Source organism: Pseudophryne corroboree, unplaced genomic scaffold (assembly GCF_028390025.1).
Source record: "Pseudophryne corroboree isolate aPseCor3 unplaced genomic scaffold, aPseCor3.hap2 scaffold_454, whole genome shotgun sequence".
NCBI classification, from domain to species: Eukaryota; Metazoa; Chordata; class Amphibia; order Anura; family Myobatrachidae; genus Pseudophryne; species Pseudophryne corroboree.
This window is the reverse complement of record NW_026970075.1, coordinates 57,231-72,023: the sequence shown is the minus strand read 5'-3', so window position 1 is coordinate 72,023 and position 14,793 is coordinate 57,231. Positions and strand designations below refer to the sequence as shown.

General features: G+C 34.5%; 6 non-coding genes across 6 annotated transcripts; all 6 read left to right on the top strand.

Annotated features, from left to right (window-relative positions):
* Nucleotides 1-365: 365 nt before the first annotated feature.
* Nucleotides 366-439, top strand: TRNAY-AUA (transfer RNA tyrosine (anticodon AUA)). The gene has a single exon. It is a non-coding gene; the product is annotated as a tRNA-Tyr (tRNA).
* Nucleotides 440-2,705: 2,266 nt separating this feature from the next.
* TRNAS-ACU (transfer RNA serine (anticodon ACU)) lies at nucleotides 2,706-2,779 on the top strand. The gene has a single exon. It is a non-coding gene; the product is annotated as a tRNA-Ser (tRNA).
* Nucleotides 2,780-5,042: 2,263 nt separating this feature from the next.
* TRNAY-AUA (transfer RNA tyrosine (anticodon AUA)) lies at nucleotides 5,043-5,116 on the top strand. The gene has a single exon. It is a non-coding gene; the product is annotated as a tRNA-Tyr (tRNA).
* Nucleotides 5,117-7,382: 2,266 nt separating this feature from the next.
* On the top strand, nucleotides 7,383-7,456 carry TRNAS-ACU (transfer RNA serine (anticodon ACU)). The gene has a single exon. It is a non-coding gene; the product is annotated as a tRNA-Ser (tRNA).
* Nucleotides 7,457-9,719: 2,263 nt separating this feature from the next.
* Nucleotides 9,720-9,793, top strand: TRNAY-AUA (transfer RNA tyrosine (anticodon AUA)). Its single transcript has one exon. It is a non-coding gene; the product is annotated as a tRNA-Tyr (tRNA).
* Nucleotides 9,794-12,059: 2,266 nt separating this feature from the next.
* Nucleotides 12,060-12,133, top strand: TRNAS-ACU (transfer RNA serine (anticodon ACU)). Its single transcript has one exon. It is a non-coding gene; the product is annotated as a tRNA-Ser (tRNA).
* Nucleotides 12,134-14,793: the final 2,660 nt, after the last annotated feature.

The following is a 14,793-nucleotide window of genomic DNA, read 5'->3' as shown; positions in this document are numbered from 1 at the left end:
TAAAACAAATTAAAATGGTAAAAGTTATTGTACTTTAATGAAAAATAAAAGAGCAAAAATATCAATCCCAGTTTTGGATTACTTTAATTAACAAAAAAAATGCATATAGCAGAGGATAGTTTTAATCTGCCTACCTCTGGATTATGGGCCCAGCATGCTTCCATTGCAGTACTCTGCTGCACATGTAAGTGCAAGAGATCCTGAAGCACTCACTCATCATGGGAAAGTACCAATGTGTTTCTTCGTTGGTGGATGGAAGAAACATCTTACAAAAACTCTCCAGATTATTGACTTTTTAAAGTTTTTCTTGGAAACGTTTTAGATGAATGCTTATTAGCCTTTGTCAGTATGTACTTTTGCAAAGTGTCTCTGTGGCGCAATCAGTTAGTGTGTACGGCTATAAACCATAAGGTTGGTGGTTCAATCCCACCCAGGGACGTAATTGACCTTGTTATCAGATTTTGGTGATCTTTAAGTAGACAAGTCAAAATTTAAAACCCCCTGTTATGGTGTAGGGTACCTGGCCTTCTCTGATGTAATCAGAGTTAGATTTGATTCAGTGATTTTATAAAAACAGCTAGGAAGCACAATTTAGCAGTGGGTTGCAGATAAAAAGAAATATGCTGGAAAAAAAAATCCAATTGAGTGATTAAACAGCTCTTCATTTTCTGGCTTTATTTTTATGCTAACAAATTTGTTCTTTGAAAAGTGTCCACAAAGCCAAGTCTCTGATTAACACCTTTGTAGGGATGGTTTTTTACCTATTACTAAATTAAACTTGCTTCATTGGAAAGGCAGCAAGATGCATCCTCATTTCAATGTCTACTGAAATAATACAGGTTGACACCAGGAAACATTAACGCCACTGCATCCTTGCTGCTTTCTCATGTAGAAGTCTGTTTAATGTGAAAACAAGGTGATATCTAATTAGCACACAGGTAAGGAATTAAGAAAATCTTTATTTAAGGGTGAAGATGTTTCTCACAAAATCGTTGCCCCAATGCATCATTGAAATTCAAGCTGGAAAGATGATTTTAATATATCACTTGTACATTTTGTATTGCTCTTCTGGTGACAATGTAGTTTGTTTTTGTCAATTACCCTTTTAATAATAGGGTAAAGAAAATTAAGTGGATTTTTTAAAGAAAACTATACTGTCAATATACTATTAAAACAAATTAAAATGGTAAAAGTTATTGTACTTTAAGTAAAAATAAAAGAGCCAAAATATCAATCCCAGTTTTGGATTACTTTAATTAACAAAAAAAAATGCAAATAGCAAAGGATAGTTTCAATCTGCCTACCTCTGGGTTATGAGCCCAGCATGCTTCCATTGCAGTACTCTGCTGCACATGTAAGTGCAAGAGATCCTGAAGCACTCACTCATCATGGGAAAGTACCAATGTGTTTCTTCATTGGTTGATGGAAGAAACATCTTACAAAAACTCTCCAGATTATTGACTTTTTAAAGTTTTTCTAGGAAACGTTTTAGATGAATGCTTATTAGACTTTGTCAGTATGTACTTTTTGCAAAGTGTCTCTGTGGCGCAATCAGTTAGTATGCACGGCTATTAACCAAAAGGTTAGTGGTTCAATCCCACCCAGGGACGTAATTGACCTTGTTATCAGATTTTGGTGATCTTTAAGTAGACAAGTCAAAATTTCAAATCCCCTCTTATGGTGTAGGGTACCTGTCCTTCTCTGATGTAATCAGAGTTAGATTTGATTCAGTGATTTTATAAAAACAGCTAGGAAGCACAATTTAGCAGTGGGTTGCAGAGAAAAAGAAATATGCTGGCAAAAAAATCCAATTGAGTGATTAAACAGCTCTTCATTTTCTGGCTTTATTTTTATGCTAACAAATTTGTTCTCTGAAAAGTGTCCACAAAGCCAAGTCTCTGATTAACACCTTTGTAAGGATGGTTTTTCACCTATTACTAAATTAAACTTGCTTCATTGGAAAGGCAGCAAGATGCGTCCTCATTTCAATGTCTACTGAAATAATACAGGTTGACACCAGGAAACATTAACGCCAATGCATCCTTGCTGCTTTCTCATGTGGAAGTCTGTTTAATGTGAAAACAAGGTGATATCTAATTAGCACACAGGTAAGGAATTAAGAAAATCTTTATTTAAGGGTGAAGATGTTTCTCACAAAATCGTTGCCCCAATGCATCATTGAAATTCAAGCTGGAAAGATGATTTTAATATATCACTTGTACATTTTGTATTGCTCTTCTGGTGACAATGTAGTTTGTTTTTGTCAATTACCATTTTAATAATAGGGTAAAGAAAATTAAGTGGATTTTTGAAAGAAAACAATACTGTCAATATACTATTAAAACAAATTAAAATGGTAAAAGTTATTGTACTTTAAGTAAACATAAAATAGCTAACATATCAATCCCAGTTTTGGATTACTTTAATTAACAAAAAAAATGCATATAGCAGAGGATAGTTTCAATCTGCCTACCTCTTGGTAATGGGCCCAGCATGCTTCCATTGCAGTACTCTGCTGCACATGTAAGTGCAAGAGATCCTGAAGCACTCACTCATCATGGGAAAGTACCAATGTGTTTCTTCGTTGGTTGATTTAAGAAAATTCTTACAAAAACTCTCCAGATTATTGACTTTTTAAAGTTTTTCTTGGAAACGTTCTAGATGAATGCTTAGTAGCCTTTGTCAGTATGTACTTTTTGCAAATTGTCTCTGTGGCGCAATCGGTTAGTGTGTCTGGCTACTAACCAAAAGGTTGGTGGTTCAATCCCACCCAGGGACGTAATTGACCTTGTTATCAGATTTTGGTGATCTTTAAGTAGACAAGTCAAAATTTCAAACCCCCTGTTATGGTGTAGGGTACCTGGCCTTCTCTGATGTAATCAGAGTTAGATTTGATTCAGTGATTTTATTAAAACAGCTAGGAAGCACAATTTAGCAGTGGGTTGCAGAGAAAAAGAAATATGCTGGAAAAAAAAATCCAATTGAGTGATTAAACAGCTCTTCATTTTCTGGCTTTATTTTTATGCTAACAAATTTGTTCTTTGAAAAGTGTCCACAAAGCCAAGTCTCTGATTAACACCTTTGTAGGGATGGTTTTTCACCTATAACTAAATTAAACTTGCTTCATTGGAAAGGCAGCAAGATGCATCCTCATTTCAATGTCTACTGAAATAATACAGGTTGACACCAGGAAACATTAACGCCACTGTATCCTTGCTGCTTTCTCATGTGGAAGTCTGTTTAATGTGAAAACAAGGTGATATCTAATTAGCACACAGGTAAGGAATTAATAAAATCTTTATTTAAGGGTGAAGATGTTTCTCACAAAATCGTTGCCCCAATGCATCATTGAAATTCAAGCTGGAAAGATGATTTTAATATATCACTTGTACATTTTGTATTGCTCTTCTGGTGACAATGTAGTTTGTTTTTGTCAATTACCATTTTAATAATAGGGTAAAGAAAATTAAATGGATTTTTGAAAGAAAACAATACTGTCAATATACTATTAAAACAAATTAAAATGGTAAAAGTTATTGTACTTTAAGTAAACATAAAATAGCTAACATATCAATCCCAGTTTTGGATTACTTTAATTAACAAAAAAAATGCATATAGCAGAGGATAGTTTCAATCTGCCTACCTCTGGGTAATGGGCCCAGCATGCTTCCATTGCAGTACTCTGCTGCACATGTAAGTGCAAGAGATCCTGAAGCACTCACTCATTATGGGAAAGTACCAATGTGTTTCTTCGTTGGTTGATTTAAGAAAATTCTTACAAAAACTCTCCAGATTATTGACTTTTTAAAGTTTTTCTAGGAAACGTTTTAGATTAATGCTTATTAGCCTTTGTCAGTATGTACTTTTGCAAAGTGTCTCTGTGGCGCAATCAGTTAGTGTGTACGGCTATAAACCAAAAGGTTGGTGGTTCAATCCCACCCAGGGACGTAATTGACCTTGTTATCAGATTTTGGTGATCTTTAAGTAGACATGTCAAAATTTCAAACCCCCTCTTATGGTGTAGGGTACCTGGCCTTCTCTGATGTAATCAGAGTTAGATTTGATTCAGTGATTTTATAAAAACAGCTAGGAAGCACAATTTAGCAGTGGGTTGCAGAGAAAAAGAAATATGCTGGCAAAAAAATCCAATTGAGTGATTAAACAGTTCTTCATTTTCTGGCTTTATTTTTATGCTAACAAATTTGTTCTCTGAAAAGTGTCCACAAAGCCAAGTCTCTGATTAACACCTTTGTAGGGATGGTTTTTCACCTATTACTAAATTAAATTTGCTTCATTGGAAAGGCAGCAAGATGCATCCTCATTTCAATGTCTACTGAAATAATACAGGTTGACACCAGGAAACATTAACGCCACTGCATCCTTGCTGCTTTCTCATGTGGAAGTCTGTTTAATGTGAAAACAAGGTGATATCTAATTAGCACACAGGTAAGGAATTATGAAAATCTTTATTTAAGGGTGAAGATGTTTCTCACAAAATCGTTGCCCCAATGCATCATTGAAATTCAAGCTGGAAAGATGATTTTAATATATCACTTGTACATTTTGTATTGCTCTTCTGGTGACAATGTAGTTTGTTTTTGTCAATTACCATTTTAATAATAGGGTAAAGAAAATTAAGTGGATTTTTAAAAGAAAACAATAAATTCAATATACTATTAAAACAAATTAAAATGGTAAAAGTTATTGTACTTTAATGAAAAATAAAAGAGCAAAAATATCAATCCCAGTTTTGGATTACTTTAATTAACAAAAAAAATGCATATAGCAGAGGATAGTTTTAATCTGCCTACCTCTGGATTATGGGCCCAGCATGCTTCCATTGCAGTACTCTGCTGCACATGTAAGTGCAAGAGATCCTGAAGCACTCACTCATCATGGGAAAGTACCAATGTGTTTCTTCGTTGGTGGATGGAAGAAACATCTTACAAAAACTCTCCAGATTATTGACTTTTTAAAGTTTTTCTTGGAAACGTTTTAGATGAATGCTTATTAGCCTTTGTCAGTATGTACTTTTGCAAAGTGTCTCTGTGGCGCAATCAGTTAGTGTGTACGGCTATAAACCATAAGGTTGGTGGTTCAATCCCACCCAGGGACGTAATTGACCTTGTTATCAGATTTTGGTGATCTTTAAGTAGACAAGTCAAAATTTAAAACCCCCTGTTATGGTGTAGGGTACCTGGCCTTCTCTGATGTAATCAGAGTTAGATTTGATTCAGTGATTTTATAAAAACAGCTAGGAAGCACAATTTAGCAGTGGGTTGCAGATAAAAAGAAATATGCTGGAAAAAAAAATCCAATTGAGTGATTAAACAGCTCTTCATTTTCTGGCTTTATTTTTATGCTAACAAATTTGTTCTTTGAAAAGTGTCCACAAAGCCAAGTCTCTGATTAACACCTTTGTAGGGATGGTTTTTTACCTATTACTAAATTAAACTTGCTTCATTGGAAAGGCAGCAAGATGCATCCTCATTTCAATGTCTACTGAAATAATACAGGTTGACACCAGGAAACATTAACGCCACTGCATCCTTGCTGCTTTCTCATGTAGAAGTCTGTTTAATGTGAAAACAAGGTGATATCTAATTAGCACACAGGTAAGGAATTAAGAAAATCTTTATTTAAGGGTGAAGATGTTTCTCACAAAATCGTTGCCCCAATGCATCATTGAAATTCAAGCTGGAAAGATGATTTTAATATATCACTTGTACATTTTGTATTGCTCTTCTGGTGACAATGTAGTTTGTTTTTGTCAATTACCCTTTTAATAATAGGGTAAAGAAAATTAAGTGGATTTTTTAAAGAAAACTATACTGTCAATATACTATTAAAACAAATTAAAATGGTAAAAGTTATTGTACTTTAAGTAAAAATAAAAGAGCCAAAATATCAATCCCAGTTTTGGATTACTTTAATTAACAAAAAAAAATGCAAATAGCAAAGGATAGTTTCAATCTGCCTACCTCTGGGTTATGGGCCCAGCATGCTTCCATTGCAGTACTCTGCTGCACATGTAAGTGCAAGAGATCCTGAAGCACTCACTCATCATGGGAAAGTACCAATGTGTTTCTTCATTGGTTGATGGAAGAAACATCTTACAAAAACTCTCCAGATTATTGACTTTTTAAAGTTTTTCTAGGAAACGTTTTAGATGAATGCTTATTAGACTTTGTCAGTATGTACTTTTTGCAAAGTGTCTCTGTGGCGCAATCAGTTAGTATGCACGGCTATTAACCAAAAGGTTAGTGGTTCAATCCCACCCAGGGACGTAATTGACCTTGTTATCAGATTTTGGTGATCTTTAAGTAGACAAGTCAAAATTTCAAATCCCCTCTTATGGTGTAGGGTACCTGTCCTTCTCTGATGTAATCAGAGTTAGATTTGATTCAGTGATTTTATAAAAACAGCTAGGAAGCACAATTTAGCAGTGGGTTGCAGAGAAAAAGAAATATGCTGGCAAAAAAATCCAATTGAGTGATTAAACAGCTCTTCATTTTCTGGCTTTATTTTTATGCTAACAAATTTGTTCTCTGAAAAGTGTCCACAAAGCCAAGTCTCTGATTAACACCTTTGTAAGGATGGTTTTTCACCTATTACTAAATTAAACTTGCTTCATTGGAAAGGCAGCAAGATGCGTCCTCATTTCAATGTCTACTGAAATAATACAGGTTGACACCAGGAAACATTAACGCCAATGCATCCTTGCTGCTTTCTCATGTGGAAGTCTGTTTAATGTGAAAACAAGGTGATATCTAATTAGCACACAGGTAAGGAATTAAGAAAATCTTTATTTAAGGGTGAAGATGTTTCTCACAAAATCGTTGCCCCAATGCATCATTGAAATTCAAGCTGGAAAGATGATTTTAATATATCACTTGTACATTTTGTATTGCTCTTCTGGTGACAATGTAGTTTGTTTTTGTCAATTACCATTTTAATAATAGGGTAAAGAAAATTAAGTGGATTTTTGAAAGAAAACAATACTGTCAATATACTATTAAAACAAATTAAAATGGTAAAAGTTATTGTACTTTAAGTAAACATAAAATAGCTAACATATCAATCCCAGTTTTGGATTACTTTAATTAACAAAAAAAATGCATATAGCAGAGGATAGTTTCAATCTGCCTACCTCTTGGTAATGGGCCCAGCATGCTTCCATTGCAGTACTCTGCTGCACATGTAAGTGCAAGAGATCCTGAAGCACTCACTCATCATGGGAAAGTACCAATGTGTTTCTTCGTTGGTTGATTTAAGAAAATTCTTACAAAAACTCTCCAGATTATTGACTTTTTAAAGTTTTTCTTGGAAACGTTCTAGATGAATGCTTAGTAGCCTTTGTCAGTATGTACTTTTTGCAAATTGTCTCTGTGGCGCAATCGGTTAGTGTGTCTGGCTACTAACCAAAAGGTTGGTGGTTCAATCCCACCCAGGGACGTAATTGACCTTGTTATCAGATTTTGGTGATCTTTAAGTAGACAAGTCAAAATTTCAAACCCCCTGTTATGGTGTAGGGTACCTGGCCTTCTCTGATGTAATCAGAGTTAGATTTGATTCAGTGATTTTATTAAAACAGCTAGGAAGCACAATTTAGCAGTGGGTTGCAGAGAAAAAGAAATATGCTGGAAAAAAAAATCCAATTGAGTGATTAAACAGCTCTTCATTTTCTGGCTTTATTTTTATGCTAACAAATTTGTTCTTTGAAAAGTGTCCACAAAGCCAAGTCTCTGATTAACACCTTTGTAGGGATGGTTTTTCACCTATAACTAAATTAAACTTGCTTCATTGGAAAGGCAGCAAGATGCATCCTCATTTCAATGTCTACTGAAATAATACAGGTTGACACCAGGAAACATTAACGCCACTGTATCCTTGCTGCTTTCTCATGTGGAAGTCTGTTTAATGTGAAAACAAGGTGATATCTAATTAGCACACAGGTAAGGAATTAATAAAATCTTTATTTAAGGGTGAAGATGTTTCTCACAAAATCGTTGCCCCAATGCATCATTGAAATTCAAGCTGGAAAGATGATTTTAATATATCACTTGTACATTTTGTATTGCTCTTCTGGTGACAATGTAGTTTGTTTTTGTCAATTACCATTTTAATAATAGGGTAAAGAAAATTAAATGGATTTTTGAAAGAAAACAATACTGTCAATATACTATTAAAACAAATTAAAATGGTAAAAGTTATTGTACTTTAAGTAAACATAAAATAGCTAACATATCAATCCCAGTTTTGGATTACTTTAATTAACAAAAAAAATGCATATAGCAGAGGATAGTTTCAATCTGCCTACCTCTGGGTAATGGGCCCAGCATGCTTCCATTGCAGTACTCTGCTGCACATGTAAGTGCAAGAGATCCTGAAGCACTCACTCATTATGGGAAAGTACCAATGTGTTTCTTCGTTGGTTGATTTAAGAAAATTCTTACAAAAACTCTCCAGATTATTGACTTTTTAAAGTTTTTCTAGGAAACGTTTTAGATTAATGCTTATTAGCCTTTGTCAGTATGTACTTTTGCAAAGTGTCTCTGTGGCGCAATCAGTTAGTGTGTACGGCTATAAACCAAAAGGTTGGTGGTTCAATCCCACCCAGGGATGTAATTGACCTTGTTATCAGATTTTGGTGATCTTTAAGTAGACATGTCAAAATTTCAAACCCCCTCTTATGGTGTAGGGTACCTGGCCTTCTCTGATGTAATCAGAGTTAGATTTGATTCAGTGATTTTATAAAAACAGCTAGGAAGCACAATTTAGCAGTGGGTTGCAGAGAAAAAGAAATATGCTGGCAAAAAAATCCAATTGAGTGATTAAACAGCTCTTCATTTTCTGGCTTTATTTTTATGCTAACAAATTTGTTCTCTGAAAAGTGTCCACAAAGCCAAGTCTCTGATTAACACCTTTGTAGGGATGGTTTTTCACCTATTACTAAATTAAATTTGCTTCATTGGAAAGGCAGCAAGATGCATCCTCATTTCAATGTCTACTGAAATAATACAGGTTGACACCAGGAAACATTAACGCCACTGCATCCTTGCTGCTTTCTCATGTGGAAGTCTGTTTAATGTGAAAACAAGGTGATATCTAATTAGCACACAGGTAAGGAATTATGAAAATCTTTATTTAAGGGTGAAGATGTTTCTCACAAAATCGTTGCCCCAATGCATCATTGAAATTCAAGCTGGAAAGATGATTTTAATATATCACTTGTACATTTTGTATTGCTCTTCTGGTGACAATGTAGTTTGTTTTTGTCAATTACCATTTTAATAATAGGGTAAAGAAAATTAAGTGGATTTTTAAAAGAAAACAATAAATTCAATATACTATTAAAACAAATTAAAATGGTAAAAGTTATTGTACTTTAATGAAAAATAAAAGAGCAAAAATATCAATCCCAGTTTTGGATTACTTTAATTAACAAAAAAAATGCATATAGCAGAGGATAGTTTTAATCTGCCTACCTCTGGATTATGGGCCCAGCATGCTTCCATTGCAGTACTCTGCTGCACATGTAAGTGCAAGAGATCCTGAAGCACTCACTCATCATGGGAAAGTACCAATGTGTTTCTTCGTTGGTGGATGGAAGAAACATCTTACAAAAACTCTCCAGATTATTGACTTTTTAAAGTTTTTCTTGGAAACGTTTTAGATGAATGCTTATTAGCCTTTGTCAGTATGTACTTTTGCAAAGTGTCTCTGTGGCGCAATCAGTTAGTGTGTACGGCTATAAACCATAAGGTTGGTGGTTCAATCCCACCCAGGGACGTAATTGACCTTGTTATCAGATTTTGGTGATCTTTAAGTAGACAAGTCAAAATTTAAAACCCCCTGTTATGGTGTAGGGTACCTGGCCTTCTCTGATGTAATCAGAGTTAGATTTGATTCAGTGATTTTATAAAAACAGCTAGGAAGCACAATTTAGCAGTGGGTTGCAGATAAAAAGAAATATGCTGGAAAAAAAAATCCAATTGAGTGATTAAACAGCTCTTCATTTTCTGGCTTTATTTTTATGCTAACAAATTTGTTCTTTGAAAAGTGTCCACAAAGCCAAGTCTCTGATTAACACCTTTGTAGGGATGGTTTTTTACCTATTACTAAATTAAACTTGCTTCATTGGAAAGGCAGCAAGATGCATCCTCATTTCAATGTCTACTGAAATAATACAGGTTGACACCAGGAAACATTAACGCCACTGCATCCTTGCTGCTTTCTCATGTAGAAGTCTGTTTAATGTGAAAACAAGGTGATATCTAATTAGCACACAGGTAAGGAATTAAGAAAATCTTTATTTAAGGGTGAAGATGTTTCTCACAAAATCGTTGCCCCAATGCATCATTGAAATTCAAGCTGGAAAGATGATTTTAATATATCACTTGTACATTTTGTATTGCTCTTCTGGTGACAATGTAGTTTGTTTTTGTCAATTACCCTTTTAATAATAGGGTAAAGAAAATTAAGTGGATTTTTTAAAGAAAACTATACTGTCAATATACTATTAAAACAAATTAAAATGGTAAAAGTTATTGTACTTTAAGTAAAAATAAAAGAGCCAAAATATCAATCCCAGTTTTGGATTACTTTAATTAACAAAAAAAAATGCAAATAGCAAAGGATAGTTTCAATCTGCCTACCTCTGGGTTATGGGCCCAGCATGCTTCCATTGCAGTACTCTGCTGCACATGTAAGTGCAAGAGATCCTGAAGCACTCACTCATCATGGGAAAGTACCAATGTGTTTCTTCATTGGTTGATGGAAGAAACATCTTACAAAAACTCTCCAGATTATTGACTTTTTAAAGTTTTTCTAGGAAACGTTTTAGATGAATGCTTATTAGACTTTGTCAGTATGTACTTTTTGCAAAGTGTCTCTGTGGCGCAATCAGTTAGTATGCACGGCTATTAACCAAAAGGTTAGTGGTTCAATCCCACCCAGGGACGTAATTGACCTTGTTATCAGATTTTGGTGATCTTTAAGTAGACAAGTCAAAATTTCAAATCCCCTCTTATGGTGTAGGGTACCTGTCCTTCTCTGATGTAATCAGAGTTAGATTTGATTCAGTGATTTTATAAAAACAGCTAGGAAGCACAATTTAGCAGTGGGTTGCAGAGAAAAAGAAATATGCTGGCAAAAAAATCCAATTGAGTGATTAAACAGCTCTTCATTTTCTGGCTTTATTTTTATGCTAACAAATTTGTTCTCTGAAAAGTGTCCACAAAGCCAAGTCTCTGATTAACACCTTTGTAAGGATGGTTTTTCACCTATTACTAAATTAAACTTGCTTCATTGGAAAGGCAGCAAGATGCGTCCTCATTTCAATGTCTACTGAAATAATACAGGTTGACACCAGGAAACATTAACGCCAATGCATCCTTGCTGCTTTCTCATGTGGAAGTCTGTTTAATGTGAAAACAAGGTGATATCTAATTAGCACACAGGTAAGGAATTAAGAAAATCTTTATTTAAGGGTGAAGATGTTTCTCACAAAATCGTTGCCCCAATGCATCATTGAAATTCAAGCTGGAAAGATGATTTTAATATATCACTTGTACATTTTGTATTGCTCTTCTGGTGACAATGTAGTTTGTTTTTGTCAATTACCATTTTAATAATAGGGTAAAGAAAATTAAGTGGATTTTTGAAAGAAAACAATACTGTCAATATACTATTAAAACAAATTAAAATGGTAAAAGTTATTGTACTTTAAGTAAACATAAAATAGCTAACATATCAATCCCAGTTTTGGATTACTTTAATTAACAAAAAAAATGCATATAGCAGAGGATAGTTTCAATCTGCCTACCTCTTGGTAATGGGCCCAGCATGCTTCCATTGCAGTACTCTGCTGCACATGTAAGTGCAAGAGATCCTGAAGCACTCACTCATCATGGGAAAGTACCAATGTGTTTCTTCGTTGGTTGATTTAAGAAAATTCTTACAAAAACTCTCCAGATTATTGACTTTTTAAAGTTTTTCTTGGAAACGTTCTAGATGAATGCTTAGTAGCCTTTGTCAGTATGTACTTTTTGCAAATTGTCTCTGTGGCGCAATCGGTTAGTGTGTCTGGCTACTAACCAAAAGGTTGGTGGTTCAATCCCACCCAGGGACGTAATTGACCTTGTTATCAGATTTTGGTGATCTTTAAGTAGACAAGTCAAAATTTCAAACCCCCTGTTATGGTGTAGGGTACCTGGCCTTCTCTGATGTAATCAGAGTTAGATTTGATTCAGTGATTTTATTAAAACAGCTAGGAAGCACAATTTAGCAGTGGGTTGCAGAGAAAAAGAAATATGCTGGAAAAAAAATCCAATTGAGTGATTAAACAGCTCTTCATTTTCTGGCTTTATTTTTATGCTAACAAATTTGTTCTTTGAAAAGTGTCCACAAAGCCAAGTCTCTGATTAACACCTTTGTAGGGATGGTTTTTCACCTATAACTAAATTAAACTTGCTTCATTGGAAAGGCAGCAAGATGCATCCTCATTTCAATGTCTACTGAAATAATACAGGTTGACACCAGGAAACATTAACGCCACTGTATCCTTGCTGCTTTCTCATGTGGAAGTCTGTTTAATGTGAAAACAAGGTGATATCTAATTAGCACACAGGTAAGGAATTAATAAAATCTTTATTTAAGGGTGAAGATGTTTCTCACAAAATCGTTGCCCCAATGCATCATTGAAATTCAAGCTGGAAAGATGATTTTAATATATCACTTGTACATTTTGTATTGCTCTTCTGGTGACAATGTAGTTTGTTTTTGTCAATTACCATTTTAATAATAGGGTAAAGAAAATTAAATGGATTTTTGAAAGAAAACAATACTGTCAATATACTATTAAAACAAATTAAAATGGTAAAAGTTATTGTACTTTAAGTAAACATAAAATAGCTAACATATCAATCCCAGTTTTGGATTACTTTAATTAACAAAAAAAATGCATATAGCAGAGGATAGTTTCAATCTGCCTACCTCTGGGTAATGGGCCCAGCATGCTTCCATTGCAGTACTCTGCTGCACATGTAAGTGCAAGAGATCCTGAAGCACTCACTCATTATGGGAAAGTACCAATGTGTTTCTTCGTTGGTTGATTTAAGAAAATTCTTACAAAAACTCTCCAGATTATTGACTTTTTAAAGTTTTTCTAGGAAACGTTTTAGATTAATGCTTATTAGCCTTTGTCAGTATGTACTTTTGCAAAGTGTCTCTGTGGCGCAATCAGTTAGTGTGTACGGCTATAAACCAAAAGGTTGGTGGTTCAATCCCACCCAGGGACGTAATTGACCTTGTTATCAGATTTTGGTGATCTTTAAGTAGACATGTCAAAATTTCAAACCCCCTCTTATGGTGTAGGGTACCTGGCCTTCTCTGATGTAATCAGAGTTAGATTTGATTCAGTGATTTTATAAAAACAGCTAGGAAGCACAATTTAGCAGTGGGTTGCAGAGAAAAAGAAATATGCTGGAAAAAAAATCCAATTGAGTGATTAAACAGTTCTTAATTTTCTGGCTTTATTTTTATGCTAACAAATTTGTTCTCTGAAAAGTGTCCACAAAGCCAAGTCTCTGATTAACACCTTTGTAGGGATGGTTTTTCACCTATTACTAAATTAAATTTGCTTCATTGGAAAGGCAGCAAGATGCATCCTCATTTCAATGTCTACTGAAATAATACGGGTTGACACCAGGAAACATTAACGCCACTGCATCCTTGCTGCTTTCTCATGTGGAAGTCTGTTTAATGTGAAAACAAGGTGATATCTAATTAGCACACAGGTAAGGAATTAAGAAAATCTTTATTTAAGGGTGAAGATGTTTCTCACAAAATCGTTGCCCCAATGCATCATTGAAATTCAAGCTGGAAAGATGATTTTAATATATCACTTGTACATTTTGTATTGCTCTTCTGGTGACAATGTAGTTTGTTTTTGTCAATTACCCTTTTAATAATAGGGTAAAGAAAATTAAGTGGATTTTTTAAAGAAAACTATACTGTCAATATACTATTAAAACAAATTAAAATGGTAAAAGTTATTGTACTTTAAGTAAAAATAAAAGAGCAAAAATATCAATCCCTGTTTTGATTACTTAAATTAACAAAAAAAAATGCATATAGCAAAGGATAGTTTCAATCTGCCTACCTCTGGGTTATGGGCCCAGCATGCTTCCATTGCAGTACTCTGCTGCACATGTAAGTGCAAGAGATCCTGAAGCACTCAGTCATCATGGGAAAGTACCAATGTGTTTCTTCGTTGGTTGATGGAAGAAACATCTTACAAAAACTCTCCAGATTATTGACTTTTTAAAGTTTTTCTAGGAAACGTTCTAGATGTATGCTTATTAGCCTTTGTCAGTATGGGCTTTTTGCAAAGTGTCTCTGTGGCGCAATCGGTTAGTGTGTCCGGCTACTAACCAAATGGTTGGTGGTTCAATCCCACCCAGGGACGTAATTGACCTTGTTATCAGATTTTGGTGATCTTTAAGTAGACAAGTCAAAATTTCAAACCCCCTGTTCTGGTGTAGGGTACCTGGCCTTCTCTGATGTAATTAGATTTGATTCATTGATTTTATAAAAACAGCTAGGAAGCACAATTTAGCAGTGGGTTGCAGAGAAAAAGAAATATGCTGGCAAAAAAAATCCAATTGAGTGATTAAACAGCTCTTCATTTTCTGGCTTTATTTTTATGCTAACAAATTTGTTCTCTGAAAAGTGTCCACAAAGCCAAGTCTCTGATTAACACCTTTGTAGGGATGGTTTTTCACCTATTAC